A 20,211-nucleotide genomic window follows, 5' to 3' on the forward strand; every position below is an offset into this window, starting at 1 on the left:
AGGCCTGGGTTCGATTTCGGCACGAACCGTCCATCGAAGATCCAGCGCCGGCTTCGTAGGCCGGCGCTGGATCTTCTGCGACACAAGTTTCTTCACGCTGTCGCGTTAAGATTTCTGTCACGAGCGATAGCAGACGACGCTTGGTTTTGTGTCTCGCGCTTTCGCGCGAAGAAAAACGAAGATCGACGCCGAGCTCGCGCGCGCTCGGGCAGCTTCGAGGAATAAAGAAAAGGGTCTGGTAGTCCCTTCCTGGTCTCCAATGTGTTCGGTCGTCTTTCTTACGCCGCCTCGGAACCCATAGATTCCGACGGCCACAACGGCACGTCACATTTGGCGCCCAACGGCTCGGGGTGAGCTAAGAAGATGTTCATATTTTCTATGTGGGGACGTCGCTCTCTACGCGCTCCGTTGGCTGAACCACTGACTTCAGGACAACGTCGGCTCCGTGAACCCAAGATGGCGACCGCCCCGTGTTCCATCGTCGTGCTCGAACAGCTGGATGACGCCGCCCGGTGGAAGCCTACAGGTCAGCTGTGTCCGAAGCCGATGCCGTCAAGACCGAGGTGGATCAGCTCCGGCGCGAATTGGAGGGACTCAAAACCATGATTTCGAAGGACCGCGACGCCGCTAAAGCCGACGACGCACCACGGCCACCTCTTGACCCACAGCTGCAGGCAAGTCATGACTTCTTTTGCAACTTACTCGCTCCACTTGTAGAACGCATCGAGCGCTTGGAGTCGAGAACGCATGAGGATTCTGACGCCGCATCATGCACGAGCGCAGAGGAGAGCAATGCGTCGATGAATTTTCAGCGCCGCTCGCGGAATCACACAGCAAAGCCAGAAGCGATAACCATATGCATGTCTAACGGTGAAGACGCTCGCGACCGACTTTCAAGTTTCGCGGCGAGTTCCTTACCGCATCTCGGGAAAGATCTTACGCCTGGTTTCACCAAGTCGACTATTGGTTCAGAACCTTCAGCGTTCCTGACGAGGTCGCCATACCGTTCATTATTTCGAGGCTCCCAGCTAAAGACTTTACATGGATGCGTCACCACACAAAGGTGGCTGATATCACTACTTGGGCGGATATGAAAGCAGCGTTCCGCCAACGTTATAACATGGACTGCGATGTAACGGCTAAGCAGCGAATGTTCGGAGCAACGCAACGCGCCGGAGAGTCCTGTACAGACTTTGCATACCGCAAGTTGGACCTCATGGAGCAATGCAATTATCCTGTATACAACAAGAGAAGTGTCAAGCCATCATGGCTACGTTATCACCTAAAGCAAAGAAACATTTCTTCGACAAGACTTTTAGGCAGCTACACGACATGATAAGTTCCTTTCTGCGCTTTGACCAGATCAGAGATTCTGAGGAAGTGTTCAGGACTGTGGTTGCGCAGAATGCGAGAGTACGTCCGGAACGCAGTTCCGCTAAACGCCGCGTTGACTCGAAGCGTTCGCCTCGAAAGCTTCTGCGCAATCGTCAGCGCACGGATAAGTATAGAGTCCAGCGGTTCCTCAGATGATCAAGCAGCACAAAGAAACGCGCCTAAAAAGATGACACAAATGGGAAGTCCGTCTGCGTGCGGCATTCGACGCATTCCGGGACGCGTGTTTTTGAAAGATCCCAAGGAAACGCCTCGAGAATTCGTAAACTGTGCTTGAACTGCTCTAGAAGTGGTCATTTTGTCACGCAGTGCCGTCTACCGCTAACTGCAGAATTTTGAAGTGGCAGGAAGAATTTTGAATCTTCCAGTCCAATACAGCGGGGGGGGGGAAACGGACAGCTGGTGACGCCAATACCGCGAGCAGTCTCCAGTAATTGAGCAGGTGTCGTGTGCCTCAGAAGCGGGTACTTTTTCCGTTCCTGTCACCATCAACGGACAAACACTTAAAGGCATCTTGGACTCTGGGCTGTCAAAAGTTTGATACGGCACCACTACTTGACAAACTCAAACTAAGCATAAGGCCTTTCGTCCCTACGTTTGGTAGGAGCTAGCGGCCATCACCTGCAAAATTTGGGTCAAGTCAGAGCTGTGGTAACAGTGGATGACCAAACACTGCAGCATGACTTTGTCGTTGTTCCCCGGTTACCTCACGAAGGAGTCCTTCTAGGCGACGACTTCTTGCGGGCCTCAAGAGCCGTCATCGACTGGGGCTCGGAGAGCTTTGCTATGTCTGTTCCTCGAAGGCTACGCAAGGTCCTACCTGGTTAGGGAGCAAGCACTGCCAGCTTTATCTCGGAAGTTCGTTCCCGTGACCTGGCATTGTGCAACTGAAGACAAGGATCATGTAGTGGTCATCACAGGGACAAAGCTCTTGTACGACCGCTATTCAGTTATTGTGGAGCCCATGGTTGCAGGACGCATCAGAAATTCAGTCAAGGTCTTGCTGACGAATTGTTCATCTCAAGCGCGTCGTGCTTCCACATCAGATGACAATTGGTCTCATCAGAAGAAGCAAGCGGAATTGAGGATATTGAGCTCTCTGCAGACGACTGCCAAGAGATCCTCCAAGTTTCATGCCTGCCTTCTCCTAAAGACCTTGATTCATCATCAGCTCGTACAATCGTCGACCCGCAGCATCGGTCAATCTCAATCGGCGACGTGGCTTTAACATCGCAACAACGTTATCTTCCAGTGAGCTGGCAGGTCGTCAAGGATTTGTTGGCGCAACATTCTGCTTGCTTTGCGCAATCAAGTACGGATGTAGGCTCCTGCACAGTTGAACGACATTGCATTCCAACTGGAAACGCAAAGCCAATATCGCAACGTCCTCGTAGATTGTCACCAGCACAGCGTGATCTCGTCAAGAGTACGATCAAGGACCTCATTGATGCCAATATAGTGCGACCTTCTCGGAGTCCTTGGGCGTCACCACTGGTCCTTGTAGCAAAGAAGACGGGACGACGCGCATGTGCGTCGATTATCGACGTCTCAACGCAGTCACTGAGGACATCGTTTACCCCTTTCCAAGGATTGAAGATGCGCTGGCATTCCTCACCCGGAAGCAAGTACTTCTCTGTTATGGACTTGGTGTCTGGATTTTATCAGATCGCCATGCATCCAGATGACAATACAGAAGACTGCAGTCGTTACGCCGTGGGGTCTTTACGAATTCCTTCGGATGCCATTTGCCTTAAAGGTGCCCACTTTACTTGTCAGCGAGCCGTCGATACAATCATTGACCGGTATTAAATACGACAATGCCCTTGTCTATATGGATGACTGTGTGGTCTTCAGTCGGACATTTGAAGAACACGTTTCGCTCCTTGAAAACATCTTTACAAGGTTCGAAAAAGCAGCCTTAAAGTTCAAGCCACAGAAGGTTTCTTCTTTTGTACTGCCATCAATTATCTTGGGCACGTTGTTACAAAAGATGGTGTATCTCCTGACCCATCGAAACTGGCAGCTGTTCAGATGTTCCGGCCTCCTCGAAACGTCCAGGAACTACAGTCATTCATCGGGCTTACATCGTACTTCAGGAAGTTCATCCCGAATTACAGCGTTATCGCCGCACCTCTCGATCACTTCTAAAGAAGAATTCTACTTATTCTTGGGAAGAGGATCAGCGAGTTGCCTTCGAGACATTAAAGCGCACTTGTGTCAGCCACCTGTCCTCAAGCTGTTCTCTGAGAAGCCGGAATTTAGTGTCCAAGTGCACACAGACGCCTCTCGCTCGGCTTGGGAGGTTTGCTGCTGCAAGAGGATGAAGAGCGCCGCTACCGTCCTGTACTATACTTGAGTAGATCGCTCAAAGGCGCAGAGCTGAATTATTCTTCGACGGTACTGGAAGCTCTCGCAGTTAAATGGGCATTAGAAGAGCTGCGACCATACCTGATAGGCCGAAAATTTCAAGTTGTCAGCGACCACCACGCGCTTTGCTGGGTTTTACGCTACAAGGAAGGAAACCAACGTCTTCTTCGTTGGTCGCTGATTTTGCAGGCGTTTGATTTTGACGTCATCTATAAGTCAGGAATCCTGCACAGCGCACCGGATTGTCTTTCCAGGAACCCTCCTATTGCTGCTGACACAGACCAAATTCTTGCAGTGTCATATCCCTCACTGCGATCCTGTGACAACATGGGTGAGGAACAGCGTCGGGACGCATTTTGCGCTAAAGTTTTGGATGTACTTAGGGGTGCGCTGGGCACAAAGAAACAACAGAAACGGGCCCAGAAGAAGTTCGTTACGCACAATAAAGTGTTGTATAAAAGAGCCCAAGGCCCGGTCAGCAATCGATTCCTCCTCTGCCTTCCTTCCCAGCGGCAAGCTGAGGCACTTCGGGAAATGCATGAAGGCCGATACGGTGGCCACATGGGCATCAGGCGAACATTCAATGCCTTAAGGTGCAAGTATTACTGGCCGAAGCTCTATGCGGATGTCAGGACGGTACGTGCGTCACTGTGACCTTTGTCAGAGGATGAAGATGTCGACATCGGTGCCTTACGGTCTACTACAGCCAATAGAAGTCCACAGCCCCTTCCACACAGTTGGGATGGACATAATAGGACCCTTCAAGACTTCAAGGGGTTACAAGTACATCATCGTAGCCATTGATTACCTCACAAAGTTCGTTGAGGCAAAACCACTGAGGAACATAGAAGCTGCAACCGTCCAGAAGTTTGTTCAGCGACGGATCATCTTGAAGCACGGATGCCCAGCCAACGATTATCACAGACCGCGGCACTCAAATGATGGCGCGCTTCTGCTGAAGCCTACTTCAAGCATCGGGGCATCAAACATGCTGCCACCACCGCATATCACCCCGCAGCAAACGGCTTGTGTGAAAGGGCCAATAAGAAAATCAAGCAGATGATTGCCTTGACTACCGCCGGGGGAGAAAAGTGGGCCGATGTTCTCCCATACGTTGTATTCTGTTACAACACGGGGTACCAAGACACGGTCGCCAAACTCCATTCTTCTTGGTGTACGGTAGGGATCCGGTGCTGCCGTTAGATGTTGTATACAGCCGCCGAGAGCTTGAAGAGCTCAAAGAAGAATCTTGCTATTTCGCGGTAGTGCGCGAACGACTGCAAAAAGCCAGGGAGCTCGCGGCCGCGCACATCCGAACTGGCTCAAGATAAACAGAAGGAGCACTTCGACAAGCACCACAAGGACGTTGTGTTTGAAAGAGGGCAACTGGTGCTCCTCAAGGCTCCACCATCCGGTGTGAAATCCACAACATCGTGCACTGGTCCTCACAAGGTAGTGAACAGACTGTCTCCCGTGATTTACGAGATCGAACTCGCAGGACAACATGGGAAGTGACATAGTGCACGTAGAAAAACTGAGACCCTATCTGAGCCCCATTGCTCACATGAAGCAACCTCATGCTTCGGACTAGTGCGTACATGTGGGCCGTGAAGTGTAAATAATCGTTGGTGTCTGTGTGTACTTTTGCGTGCGTGAAAGTGGAAAGACTGATTGACTTTTGCAAATATTTATAAATCGGACTGTTTAGGTTAGTTTAGTTCTGTTTCACCAATCTTCTGTTGTTGTTACGTGATGTATTACGTCGGGACGACTACTTTCAAAACCGGGCATGTCACGAGCGATAGCAGACGACGCTCGGTTTGTGTCTCGCGCTTTCGCGCGAAGAAAACGAAGAAGATCGACGCCGAGCTCGCGCGCGCTCGGGGAGATTCGAACAATAAAGAAAGGGCCTGGTAGTCCCTTCCTGGTCTCCAATGTGTTTGGTCGTCTTTCTTACGCCGCCTCGGAACCCATAGATTCCGACGGCCACAACGGCACGTCACACACACTTTGATGTTTGGCAATGTACGAAATACGTAAAGCTGCTAGGTCTGTTCAGAGAGCACGATTAGTCCATCTTGCTACAGCCCCAAGGTGAGCTACTTTTACAGGACAATGCGGTTTTCGGTGTGCTTTTTCAGCAACAAAGCAAACTAGTGTGATACTATTAATACAAAGTTTAGAATGTGCCTTGCTTATGAAAACACGGCAAAGTGACCGAGTGCCAATACATTAGCAGGTAACTTCGGAATACACGATTAGTCCATCTTGCTACAGCCTCAAGGTGAGCTACTTTTACAGGGCAATACGGTTTTTGGTGTGCTTTTTCAGCAACAAGGCAAACGAGTGTGATACTATTTAACATAAAGTTTAGAATGTGCCTTGCTTATGAAAAGACGGCAAAGTGACCGAGTGCCAAATACAATAGCAGGTAACTTCGGAATACACGATTAGTCCGTCTTGCTACAGCCCCAAGGTGAGCTACTTTTGCAGAACAATGCGGTTTTTGGTGTGCTTTTTCAGCAACAAGGCAAACGAGTGTGATACTATTCATAGAACTTGCGTCGCTTATGAAAACACGGCAAGGCGACCGAGCGCCAAATACAATAGCAGGTAACTTCGGAATACACGATTAGTCCATCTTGCTACAGCCCCAAGGTGAGCTACTTTTACAGGGCAATACGGTTTTTGGTGTGCTTTTTCAGCAACAAGGCAAACGAGTGTGATACTATTTAACATAAAGTTTAGAATGTGCCTTGCTTATGAAAACACGGCAATGTGACCGAGTGCCAAATACATTAGCAGGTAACTTCGGAATACACGATTAGTCCATCTTGATACAGCCCCAAGGTGAGCTACTATTACAGGGCAATACGGTTTTTGGTGTGCTTTTCAGCAACAAGGCAAACGAGTGTGATACTATTCATAGAACTTGCGTCGCTTATGAAAACACGGCAAGGCGACCGAGCGCCAATACAATAGCAGGTAACTTCCGAGACATCCCTATAATGTAACCGTAGCAATGGAGCCATGATATCCAGAATGAAATAAATATGCGCTTGTTGCTTAGAATCGAAACAAAAAAGTCCCTGTAAAATAGGCGCACACGCGCTTACCAAATCGGTAGGCCGAAGCATTCCTGCGTACTGTGGCAACACAATGGCTCATCCTTTTGAAGCGAACTGTAAAAATGTTACCCTATATATTCGCGTAATGGCCACATGTTTTATGCCTGAGTAGGAGGGGGGGGGGTCAAAACGGAAGAAAAATCAAAAGTCTTTTGTTTTTTTTTGTACATGTAACTACAGCACTCGCTTGTACTGGAAGAAGCGGAAAAGAACCTTAGTCACCCTCACGCGGTTGCAAGAATGCTATTTCACGCCCTCGTCCTCCTGCTCTTCTTTACTCGTCCCATCCATAAACTTGCCTCTCTCCCAGATGGCGTCGTCCTCTGTTCCATCGAATTTCTTCGAGATTCCCATGGCCATGAAGCGTCTCGTCATTGTCTTCACACTTAGTCCTGTAATTGCTACCAGCTGTACAAATCTGTTTTGCAGACACAAAAAGAGAAGTAGTATCTGCGAGGTCTGTGCTAGAATGCGGGCTATCCCTGTTCGTTTTCTAACGCACTCTGCTCCACTTCAATATCTCAATGTCATGCACACTACACTGATTTCTGTCGCATGCGGCCTGGCTCTTAATGTGTCGAGTCTCCTTGTTATCCTCCGTGTTTGCACCCTATATGATGGTACTGGCATTACACAGCGGTTGTGCAATTTCAGCTTTAGGAAAGCGCTGAACTGCCTGTCATGATTCGCGGATTTCGGCAGTAAGCGCTCCAGGCCACCCATATTCTCGAGAGAATTTCATTAATAGGTCCCCGTGTGTCACTGATCAAGTTAATCGGGATTGCAATCGCCGGACGTATTCCAAGGGCGGACGTATCGGCCCCCCGAAACGCACCACGAAAGCGCGGACAATTTAGAGTTGGTCCTTTGGTGCGCCAGCGAACGCCGGTTGTGGTCCAAAGACCGAGTCAGAGCCGAGAGTCGATAACACAAACCAAAACGAAATATACTCTCAGTTAAGGCAATTCAAATATCACAAACACCTGCACACTCGGCTGGTACCAGTTACAACTTCACAGTATAATTCAGATGGCGTTTACACAACGGGAACTAAACAAACAGATCACACGCTACAAATGCAATCGCATGCATTACAACTATTCAATGACAGTTAAAGTCCTGAATATACAATGGCGTATCCAGTCCACAGTACTTGTATTTCATTTATTTTCGCCCAACTCCGCTTTAAAGTACTTGGACGGTAATCGAATGCTTTTCTTCAAGGAAACACTCACGCCAGCTCCAGCGTTGATCGTCGTAGCTCAACCGTCGTCGTAACTTGTCACGGCTCACACGGCGTCGTCATCCAATTCTTCCAGATCGACGATCGACTGACCGCACACCATCATAAACACGTCTTCTTTGGCTAACGGAGCCACACTGGCCACACTCAGCTTACTTCACCATATCCGGGCCGACTGACTCACTCCTGTCTCGACTGACCGTCGTTTGCACGCTTTTATCCCTTCTCCCCCGGTTTCTAGAAGCATCGGGAGGGTTCTTCGGCGTGCAGTACAGCCAAGGCTAAGGATAGTTCGAGATTTCTCTCGCCGGTTCTACTCGCGGCGGCGCCGCTCGGTGATGCGTCCCCCCTTCCTTCTAGAAACATCCAGGTTTTGCCGGGCGTTTGATCGCGTTGTCTGCGTCTGGCTCGAGTGGGTGAGGAGGATGCGGCGCGCCGGCGTCTTTTGATGCTCGTTTTTTCGCCGTCCGCGCTTCTTGGGCGCGCGGCTCGCGCGGTTCTGTCTCCCGCTGCCGTTTGGAAGCGGCCGCGCGCGCTTTATAAGGCGCTCGTTTGTGACACCGTGTAATAACTGAAAAATCTGCTATCATGCTTTGTAAGGAAATGCTAGCAGCACCAAAAGAAAGCAGAAGAAACCGAGACAAGAGAAACGACACAGGAACGGGAAGGGGTTCCTGTCTCGTTTCTCTTGTCTCAGTTTTTTCTGCTTTCTTTTGGTGCTGCTGGCATTTCCTTACGAACTATGTGCCAACTTGCCCAACCAGCCAACCTAATGATATCATGTTCATCCGCTGCAAAAGCGTGATACTTGGTAGAATAAAAGGGCTCATTAGAATGAAGTGTGAAGCCAACACTGACCATCTCAAAATTAGTAAAAGTCGGGCTTTGCAAAGAATTAACGTCAAACTCGCCATATACCACATGCGCTTCGGCTATCGGGGAAATGCCTTGTGTTGAGAAGTTGGACACGACAATCACCGATAACAAGAAAATAAAAGAAGATGTGTGTATTGCACTTCACGATAACGTGGCAGGGAAGGCCGCAAAGCATAGCGAATGCTGTACGTCACTGGGAGCAAAGTCTGCAGCACTATGTTATTTAGCCTGGTTGTAGGGAGGGAAAATTAATGTATGATAACAGAAAAGGCATTAGGAGAGAAATTGTATGCAAATAACAAACATTTTTTTAAGGGGACACTAAAGGCAAATAACAATTTATGTCAGAGCGAAAGGTCAATGCTTGAGAACGTCTGAAACACCGATATTGTCAACAGCACAGCTCTATTAACCGGGAAATTAAGATTAAGACACTATATGCGCCACCAGTGGGACATTTCGAAATAAGCCCGATGACGTCAAGAGTCTCGTGTACAATTATTCACTAGTACTGGAAGTACTCGTAATAAAAAATAACATTGCGTGCATTACAAGACTAATAATTTGCTGCTGGCGCGTTTCACTTTGATTCACGCAAAAAAGAACTTGGCGTTACTAAGGCCAACGGGGCGGGCGGTTCAAAACTTTCGTTTTCGCCGGGATGCGCTCTACTCACGCGGTCGCGTCTCCGGGGTAATATCCGCTAGCATAGTCCCATTCTCGTGGCGGTTTTCGTGAACAGCCCCTCTCCGTGCCTCAAAGCCAAATGAGTCGTCAGGCGCCTTCTGCACGACTCCTCGGAGGGGTGAACATTGTTCCGAAGTGGATCACACAAGTGAACTAGGGTTGATCGTGTGGCATTTCGGCGGCACAGCACACCAGCGGCGTAAACAGCGGCTCACCGAACGGCGCCATCACAAAATACACACATGCACATGGGGCGGCCGCATTCCCGCCCTGACGGCCGGATCGCATGCAGCTTCCCGATTTTACACAGCAGTGCCCGAGCATCAAGCGCTTTGATAACATTGCATTACAACAAATGCAGCAACGGCCAGCAAAACAAGCATGAAAGGATGTATTCTTGCGTTTGTTCCCATTGGAAGCGCAATGTTCCAGGTAACGGAAGATACTGGCGTAGAGCCCGCTAAAGGCTAGCGGGGGGCGGCGTGCTTACGTCATGAGTCCTCGAGAGGCGGGTGGTTTGAATTGGGCTAACAGTATGCGGACCACTAAAGCCTAATTTTCTTTCAAACAAAGCATTTCCTTGACATGAAGCAAGCACTACGAGGTTTCGTGAATGGTATTTCAAAAGTCTACGCCGAGTCTCATTTTACCTTTAGTTTACATTTAACCCAATGTAGGACAGTGGTACAAATGTGTACCACTTCCTCACTGCGTTTCAAGCACTCACAATAAACAAATGTCCAAATTAACGCCGCTCTTGCTGGTGGTACCATCTGCCAAGGTATTGAAGAAGGCTATCACGAGATCTTACATCGCAACGACGTGCAGCGCGGACAGCAAATTAAACAGCTTCCATAAATTTTTAAATATTTTCCCGTTCAATGTTTTTTTTATTTGATACCGCCTGACAGTAATACACACGTGTACCGCTTTTCATGCCCTGAAATAAAGACAGTGTTACAAATATGTACCACTTTTTTCTCAGAATATATTCTGCCGATTTTCATGAAAATAGCGTCAAACATTTTCTTAAGTCATTCTAAATGTTCTTCAGCGGGTATTAAGAGAAAAAAGTTATTTTGAATGTAGTGCCTCACGAAGTGTTAAGGATATATAAGAAACAATAAAGGAAGAAGTACAGAAGAGCAATAACAGATAATATACGCCTTGTGCACCGCCTATAGAGGCGCCACTGATAGCCACCTAGCGGGCTCCGCCGACAGTACGCGCGGGAAGCCGAGCAGACGACAGCGCTTTGCACAGCTTTGCTGTGAGGAGATGAACGAAGTTCGCGGCTGCTGTTTCCCCTTTGTGCGGGCGCCAGACAACTAATTCTGCACTGGCAGCTGCAGGAAAGGCGCGGGCCTCTACCAAAGTGGACTTGTGCACGATGCTTGTCGCAAACGAGCGCTTAACTAAGCGCACGTCGCCGATTTAGAACGACGGCATGAAAGCCTGGCGCCGACGGTTCGTGCGCGACAGAGCGCGCGCATCGAAATAACAAGTATAAAAAGGCGCCGAGAGCGCGCCCCTTACCCTCTCCGCAGAAGACGCCACCGACACCACCGACACAGCCAACGCACGCGTAAGATCGGGATATTCGAGATTCCGCAGACGAGATTCCGCAGACGATTCCGCAGTCTGATTCCGCAGACGAATCGGCAAGAGGATCTCGCCCTTTCCCAAGCTTTCGCTGTGCTACGCACAGACGAATCATACGCACCTTCCGAACCCGTCCGAACCATCCGAACCCAGGCGCGAGCCGATACAGGCAATGCAAGCGCGCGGCGACGGAGAGTCAGTCAGTGAGGAGTTAGCGAAGAAGTTATGTCGTTCTAGTGATAGCATCGTTCGCTCGACCGCAGAAGACGTGTTGTTTGATGATCTAGTGCTGTGAGTAAAGTATCAAGAGATGACGCCGCGGGAGCAGTGACAAGTTTTGAAGAGGGTCGCCGAGGAGACATGCGATGACCGACTGCGGAGGAGAACGAACGTCCGCGTGGAGTGAAACGTCATGCCGGTGAATGTCAAAGGTGCGTCGCGCAGACCAGCGTAACAAGGCCCAGCTATGAGGTGCAGCTCGTGGTGAACATTAGCTTTGTTTTGTTTACAAAGGTGACGTCTCAATCACTTCTTGTTCTTTCTGAAGTCAACCATTGCTGCACTTCTGTTTCTGTAAATATTAAATACAGAACTTAGCTTGTAATAGCGCGGTACATGTACCGCGCTAGTACAAGCCAAGTTCATGGATGACCAACTCGCCCGAACTACAACACTTCTGAAATATAGAACGTTTGGGCGAAGTGCCCTTGGGGGGCACGGCGGTCGAACCGAACCAACGCATTCTCAGGCTGATAACTTTCGTCGTCGACCAGTGTCAACATGATCGAGTGCATCCAGCGAGCACCGATATGGCAGAACGAAAGCATTAGAACAAGAAGCGACGTGTTAACTTGCACAATGACGAGGCGGCTCGCCTTTGCCAACGAACAGGGGCGATCCATTGCTGCCGTCGCTCTTGCTCAAGGGGCCTTGCGGTAAGTTAGTAAAACCGCGTTCCGGGCGCGTTTTTAAATGCGAAGCATTTCTTTGCGAACCTCTGGCACTTTGAGCGTTTCTATCTACGTATCTATCTATCTATCTATCTATCTATCTAGCCGCCTACGTCTGGGTGCTCTCATGATCACCTTCTTAACTTGGTGTAGACCAAAATTTGCATGGAAGGGTAAGATGGTTTAACGAATATGATTGCGGGTCATGACATGAATAACGTGAAAATCCTGTCGCATACGTCGTCAAACCCTTTCCACCGGACACGTGTGGCACATACCCGTTTACCACGGGCCGCGGTGTACGGGTATGCGCCACAGGTGATTGACGGTTTATATCTACCCAGGAACGGCGAGAGCAGACATTGGTAACTCAAATACTAGAGCGTTAACGAAAACCAACATCGGCAGCGTTGACTCAACGAATGGAAAGAATGAAAATTAGGATCCCAGCAGGAATCGAACCCAAGCATTCTACGTGGCAATCAGGTATTCTACCACTGAGCTACGCAAAGTCTACGCAAACTGGTTTGGAAAAACAGCCTACGCAGGCGTAATATCGGTGCAACGTCAATTGTGGTTGTGGTGCTGGCTAATTTTACAAGAAAGCAATAAACACTACATGATATTCCTACGATGTCTACTTCTACGATATAGGCCTCATATCAGATTAACGTCTGTAGTTCCAGTGTTGGCTCCGCTTTTTTAGCAGTCTAATAAACATTACGTCTGTATTCCTATGATTCAGCAAGCTGTATTGAAGCATTGCTCGACCCCGGAGGAATACGTTAACGAAACTTACATATGATATCCACATCACCGCACCGTAAAGTGCACTTCGTCCACTAGAACGACGCAGTCTCCTCTTTATTTCTTACAAGGCTGGGCGATGGCTTCATGCTGACCGAGGACGATGCCAGATTGTTTAACAGCCGCTTTGAAGACTAGGCCACGTAGGCCAGATACGCGCAGGTCGTCTACGAATACGACAAACACCATCCATTGATATTGGTCTACGTAGCACTATCCAGGCCTACCAGCCTCGATGGCCTATACTTCACCAACGCGAAGGGGGGCTTCAGGTTCCGACATGTCGCCGGCTCTGTCGACAGACAATTTGTCGACGAAATGACCGAGGCATCCACAAATTCCAACAGATCTACTATACCACATACTTCACTACACATGGAGCTCTCGTCACCACGATCACGACCGGATCCTATAAGAAGTAATGACCAGCTGCTGGTGCTCACTGATCACGGTGATGATGCCCTTGTTCAAGAACTGTCAAGAACTACTTGCACACATGCACACGGGATCGTGAAACGTGCGTGCGTTCTCGGGACACGTATAAGCACTACATATCAGCTTACTGCTTCTGGTGTTGATAATACCCACGTTGCCATTGGCAGTATTACCCAACCGTAAACAACTGGCTATATAACACATATGCGGCTTTTCAACATATATATGTGTTGCGTATAAAATTTATAGAAATTTTTAGACTCATTTTGTAACGTGTCGCTCAGTAAAAAAGTTACGCCACAGTCACCTACCCGCCGCATGCTTCGCATAACATCGACTCCCACGGTACGTGGGATCTGCCGAAATTTTTTAGGCGTTTGAGCACTCCACTCCACAGCAATTGTTATTCGACATCCCTTGAAGTTTCGGCCACCACACATACGACGAACGTTGCTTATTTCACTACGCAAACATGAACAACGCGGAAACACACGTACAACGACGTAGGAAACCACGGCGGCCGTCTGCTTGCCTTCCCGAGAGCAATGACCGAGTTCGCCGCCTATGGCGCTTCCGTCGGCGCGCACTGGAACATGGAACATGTACTGATTGAATGTGGCGATATTCACCCAGGTATACGGGTGGGCACGAGTCTACAGGAAGCCTTGGGCTTTAGGGACAACAATGGAAAGCTGAACACGTCCGCGATGGAAATAAGTAAGAGACGGTTAGAGTATTGGTGGCAGAAAGGTAGAGATAAAGTACAAAAATAAATAATGGGGAAAAATATGGTCATTCTGCCTTAATAGGCAGAGAGATGGACCGTGAATTTATATTTTTTTTGTATAATAACATAGATTTAATCAATGTGGATAAGGTATTAGGCCAACATAAAGCAAGGAAGGTTTTTTCTTCTTTTTTTTTTCATCGAGCCTGGTGGCAGACATATCACCGCCCCGTTATAAAGGGGACGCTCATAGCATCCATCCATCCACTAGGCGTATATGCAAAATACTGCGAAATTTTAAACAGCAAAAAGACAAAACAGAATTATTATGTCACTAATTTTGTAGAGCATTTACTCTTTTTCTCTCATTATTTTACAGTGCAGATATACACATTCTGTTTTATGTTTTCGAGAGTCCGGCCGCGAATCGCGAACTCTCACTGTTTATCAGAACCTCCGAACTTTATTTTCGTCTTATGCATAATTATATTCAATGCTACGTTAACACTTAGTCGATGTAAGGTCGAATCAGGTGCAGTTTGTCGATATCATTGCTCAAGACTACGATGTTGCCCGCAAACCGATAGTTAATAAGATATTCGCAGTTAATCTTTCTTTCTATTCATTTTTGTCTAGTCGTTGGAATGCATCGTCAAAACATATATTGAGCAACGTTACAGCGACTGTTGTGCGGGACCCCGGCGAAGGAACGGCGGTGGAGGCCACCGGCTCCGGCGCCGCCGCTATTTACACCCCCACCGCCTCCGTTGTTGTGGCAAATGAAGTCGTGGTGGAAGGAACAAAGAGCCAGAGGTATGCCGAAAGCTTTGCCGAAGAGTTCCCGGCCACGCACCCCGAGCTGCTTGGGCACTATAGGAAGGACCGGAAGAAAAGTCTGGAACCCTACGCGCGCCTGGGTAGGTCGCAGACGGTGGACCTGAGGCGGCTGCAGACGGGAACTTTCCCCGAACCCTACCACCTGCACCCCATGTGGCCCACGCTGCACCCGTCGCCTGGCTTCCCGGGGTGCGAGCACGGACGAGCCGGTATGGCCCATGTACTTCGGGAATGCGCAAGAAACGAAGATAGGCCACGAGGAAGGACGACAACAACTGAATGAACCTTTGAAACGGGGCGCCTTGCTGAGCGATGGCAAACCGCCCTTCTCAGCGAGGCCCCCGAAGACCAGGATTGGGCCAAGGCCGTCAGCGGGCCGGTGCCATCGCCGAGGACCTCGAAAGATGTTTCTCGAACGGTGGATCCCTGGCAGCCTAGCCCCGGGCACAATAACAACCGTTGGACAAATAAAGTGTATTCAACTCCATTTGCATTTTACAGCATATGGTGTATACTGAAGATTCCTGGCATGTGTGGGTGCTGAAGAAATATGACAGAACACAAAACGGCTCTAGAGGGCCGAAACTAGTGTGCCTAATTGCCACACATAAATTTTATTTATTTATTTTTAACACGAAAGTGTTTTATGCCGGGGTCCACCAAGACTTCAGTGGCGTATTTCCGTCACGGAAATGACGTCGAAAAAATATACACGATCAGATGGCAAAGATCTCTCAACGGGCATCGAACCCACGACCGCTCAGTCTGCAACAACAGATGCCGGGCACGCTAACCACTGCGCCACGGTCACAGCCTCTAGAGGCTTTACAAACGCGCCCTTTATATCTACCACTATCCCGGTCGGCGGGGTGGTGTTGCCCTCAGTAAGGACGAAAGTAATTCGTCCTTACGGTGGCCTCCGCAATTAGCACCTGCAACGCGTTAAACGTCCCTCCCATTCGATGCGTTTTCAATAGAAGTTCTATTTTCTCAATGTCTTAACACACCGCGAGGTGGCGACCTTAGCCAAGCGTTGTTATAAAGGGGACGCTCATAGCATCCATCCATTCGTAAAAGCGTCAGCCTCGCTCATAGCTCTGCGACGCAGCCTCCCTCACGTGGTTGTAACACCGCGTTCACCGCTCACGCGCTCGCCCCTAGAAAAATCGCGGCCGGGCTACTGGGGCGGCACGACGCGCTTTGCGTTTCCCCCTAGTCCGGCCGTGGTGTTCAATCACATTTTAACATGCCGCGGGATGGCGGCCAAGTTCTGCGTCCTATATGCGACGCTCTTCTATCACACCTAGTTCTCTGATTACGCTTTCACCGTTAGCTACTACACCACAAGGATTTGTTTATTCATTTAGCAGGGACGTTAGTCGTCGAGATGGAGATGTACCACCAACCATCAAAGTGGGCATATCCACGTTAACGGTGCTGCAGCTGCCAGACATCCGATGTACATTGTGCAAACTCTCTTATATCATTGTACAGTAAACATTCAGTTACTTCTATAGGGTCACACTTTACTTTCGTGTTATTCCGATTCCTATGAAGGAGGGATCAAACACGTTTTTTTTTATTTATCATAGTACCCACGGCGTCCACAGGCATTACAGGGGGGGGGGGGGGGAGTATACAATTTTTCAATACGAATACAGATTCCATCAATCAACTCTAGTATAAACGCAATTCACTCTAGATGCGACCGCACCGGCGCGTTGGAGCCGGCTCGACTGTAGCGGAGACCGATTTGCGCCTGGCGTAGCGTCGACGGCTCGGCGTGACGAAACGCAACGTCCTCGCGCGCGCTTGCGTCGAAATTCGGAGTATAACAGAGCCTTCACTCCTTTCGCAAACGCGGCCGCTGCAGCGATTACGGCCTCTGTTATAATCCGACTTCCGACGCGAACGCGCGCGAAGAGGTTGCGTTTCGTCACGCGAGCCGGCGACGCTACGCCGGGCGCAAATCGGTCTCCGCTACAGTCGAGCCGGCTCCAACGCGCCGGTAGCGGTCGCATCTCGAGGAGCGCATGCGCACTAAAGCGAAGAACTTACTGCGCCACCTGTCGCGAACCGACGAGACAGCCCGCTAAGCAGGCGCTTGGCAGTGGCACGCGAAGACGGCTCGCGTTCCCTGGTGGCCTCGATTCTGGTCACTGAAATAAAACTTCATTTGCGCCTAGTTGGTACATATTGCTGAGGCTAAAATTGCAGGTCACACGCATTTCTTTGTGCTTCTTACTTCTTTTTTACTTGTTTGTCCGTGCACCCATCTGAACATGAGTTCATCTCTTCGCGTATATAATACACTATCATCCTTGATTAACGTTTCCGTTTAGAAGCAATTGTTATGTGCGCATGTGTGGTAAGGTTCCTTGGGCCTATATATATGGACTGGCGCATGAAAGAAATCAGCAGGCGTTAGTCAGTGCTTGTGTCGTGCGGTTCTTATTTTTTTGGTTATCTTGACATTGTTGTAGTATTGTGTATTTTTGTACATGGTGTCTATTATTGGTGTACATGGGACGTTAATAAACCGGTAATAAAGGAAAAAAGGAACACGCATGGCATAATTGTCTGAGGCAGCGCCGCTGCGGAGCGAAGGGGTCGCAAGTTCCAATCCCCGGTCGCGCGCTTCGGAATTTTTTTCTTCTGAATTACTTTTCTTTGTGGTTTCACGCATATATACATACATATACATAACCGGAACATCACCAGGACATGACGGTGACGGCTAAAATTTTTCGAGAGTGTCTCGAAATTCTATCACAATTGTATAAAAACCGGGATTGCGGCGCGCTTGAGAAGCTGCTGAACGGGTTCGTACAGGAAATCGAGAATGATTCGTGCGGGGCAACCGAAAAGCGACTTGGACATAATGGCACACGTTCACAAAAACATGTCGGAAAACCACCCGGACAGGGAAATTGAAGATCGCACCGAGCAAGAGACCAAGAAGACGGAGGCGGAACCGGCCAGGAGACGTGCCCAGCGGCGAGAACAAGTCCGCAATGGGGTGGTGTGTGAGCAGCCTGGAGGCGGCGATTGGTGTCAAGAAGGCTACTACCTTCAAGCGAGGTCAGATGGACGAGAGAGAAGAAGAGGAGGAAGAAGCAGCTTTTGCTGAGGAGGCCTCGAGGACAGCCGCCGACGAAGATGGTTCACCTGACAGCAAAGACCAGAAAGACGAGAAGGGCGAGGTAAACGATGACGGGGATGCACGCTAGCCCGCAACCGCGTGAGGGACAGAAGCAGAAAGAGGCAGACTAAACAAATAAGATAAAAAAAGACAGGAAGCATAGCCACGTGTAGTATAGTATTAGCAAGTTGCGGGAAAGAGAGAGCTTAGAGAGTAAAAGCCGAGCTAAGCGAGGTCCAGCTAGATGCCCACCAGCTCTGCTGCGACCCATCCTTACGCGACTTAGTAAAAGCTGGATAATTTATTGTTGTTATTTTGTTGTTACTAATTAAAACACACACAAGCGCTGCGTATATCGCTTCTGTTTGTGAAGCCATAGTTCAACGATCACTGTCCGAATTCGTAGGTTGAGTCTTGTTCAAATTGAGATTCGGGCAGTCGCTCCCGGGAGGCGTTATTTGTGCTTTGTGTCCGCAGAGTTCGGAGAACTTCTTATCACATGACGCATAATATAAGTACCATATTTCTCTATACAATACCCTGTTAACATGCGGGAAGATTTATATCGGACAGACTGGCGCCTGTCTTAATGAGAGGCTCCGTCACAAAGCAACACATTGGAGGGTACACCCACATTACATTTGTCTTCTCATTGTCGCTCCTGTGGTTGTAAACCTTTGTTTAATAGCACAAATGCCATCTTCGGGCCCATGGATCAAAGATCACGTGAAACGCTGTTTATGGCACGAGCATGTCGCGTGACTAGCTGTTACGTGATGTTGCGTGGTCTCAGTGACGTTCGCTCCCTGCCGGCGGCAAGATACTAACACTCCCACTGAATAACACTCACAGGTTTAACATGCCCAGATGTACCCGATAACGTGGACGCGAGGATGGCCGCCGCTGCAGCTCAATGGATAGATCATCGCACGCCCTTTTCGAAGGCCGCAGGTTCGGCCCCTGGCGGTGGGAAGTTATATCTTCGTCCACTTTAATTTCTTCACATTTGTACCGCAATTACTACAAATAACATCTACACTTTTCATCGCTTGATTGTCTGTTAGTTCTCATCAGTAATTTGTCTAACAAAGAAAACACGAGCCCTTAAAATTCCCCTGCTTTCGTTACGGTACTATCAAGTCACGTAAGGTGATGGCGCCATCACATGACGTCATCATTTGTTCAAATGTGGACCGATCCAGGACGCACTAAAAAAGCAGCTAAGGTGCCGAAAGCTTCAAGAGGAGAGAGGGAAAGGTTAATGAAATCGACTCAGCGGAAAAATATGGTGGCTTTAGCCTTCAATTCCTCTTCGGCAAGTGTATGAAGGACCATGTGAGATTTTTTTTTTATCTTAGAACGGGGTAAGTTCCTCAATATACCTATACAGCAAGCAGGTGGCCACAGGAATGCTGATGATGAGCGGCAGTAATACAAGCCCTGATTTCGGACGCTTTTATACGCTCTTTCACAAGAAGTTCGAAGATAACGACGCGACTATGTTTCTCTACGTCTACTAATTTCCGCTTACGTTCGAAGCACTCGGACACCTAATGCTACGGTAACTGCAACTGCCTTGTTCAAGCCGAAATTCAGGCCAAGGGCATATAATCAATCCTACGCCGTGTATAAAGACGCTATAAAGTGTGTCCCAGCTAAAGCGGGCCAAGCTAATAAAAAAAATGCGGCAAGTTTACCCTAAGCTGTGCAAAGCCAGTCACTCTTGTGTTGAAATCGCTGTTCCTGAGCTACGGTGTAAAAAACTGTGGCGGTTGCTATGACGACGGCTCGGCGATGCGTGCTTCTAGGCGCGGCGGGTGCTTGGCTCTTTTTAGCAACGGCGGAGCAGGAGCGTTTTGTTAACGGACGTCTTACTGCCAGCTTTAGCGGCTTCACTGTTAAAAATAAAGCGCAAAGATATGACGATGGGGTAAATAGAGTTTTTATAGCGGTTGTCTCACGCGTACTAGAGATCTTTTTTTTTGGCTACCAATACTTAGTTAATAGTGAAAATATGG

Source organism: Rhipicephalus sanguineus, chromosome 4 (genome assembly GCF_013339695.2).
Source record: "Rhipicephalus sanguineus isolate Rsan-2018 chromosome 4, BIME_Rsan_1.4, whole genome shotgun sequence".
Taxonomy (NCBI): domain Eukaryota; kingdom Metazoa; phylum Arthropoda; class Arachnida; order Ixodida; family Ixodidae; genus Rhipicephalus; species Rhipicephalus sanguineus.